General features: G+C 27.8%; 1 protein-coding gene across 1 annotated transcript in view; it reads right to left on the reverse strand.

Moving 5' to 3' along the window:
* The window catches only part of LOC107734520 (plexin A3), a 211,830-nt gene that overhangs the window by 9,493 nt on the left and 201,780 nt on the right, over nt 1–557 (reverse strand). The window lies entirely within an intron of this gene.

A 557-nucleotide genomic window follows, 5' to 3' on the forward strand; every position in this document is an offset into this window, starting at 1 on the left:
TGTCATTTTTATTTAATTTCTTTATTTTTAAAATGTGTATAGGTAGTATTTATAAAGTTTTAGCTTTTAGTTTTGGATCTGTTTTTAGTTGTTTTAATACTACAATTGATTGCTTCTGTTGTCCTCATTTGTAAGTCGCTTTGGATAAAAGCGTCTGAGAAATGACTAAATAAATAAATAAATAGATAGACAGACCGAAAGAAGGATAAATAGAATGACATAGATGCACAAACAGACAGACAAAAATAACTATATAAAGAAAGATAGAATGATAGAGCAATAGACAGATAGATAGATAGATAGATAGATAGAACGATGATAGATAGATAGATAGATAGATAGATAGATAGACAGAATGATACAATGATGATAGATAGATAGATAGATAGATAGATACATAGATAGATATAACGATACACCGATGATAGATAGATAGATAGATAGAACGATGATAGATAGATAGATACAACGATGATAGATAGATCGATAGATAGATAGATAGATAGAACAATGATAGATAGATAGATAGATAGATAGATGGATAGATAGAACGATGA

Source organism: Sinocyclocheilus rhinocerous, unplaced genomic scaffold (genome assembly GCF_001515625.1).
Source record: "Sinocyclocheilus rhinocerous isolate Xijiao unplaced genomic scaffold, SAMN03320098_v1.1 scaffold99, whole genome shotgun sequence".
Lineage (NCBI taxonomy): Eukaryota > Metazoa > Chordata > Actinopteri > Cypriniformes > Cyprinidae > Sinocyclocheilus > Sinocyclocheilus rhinocerous.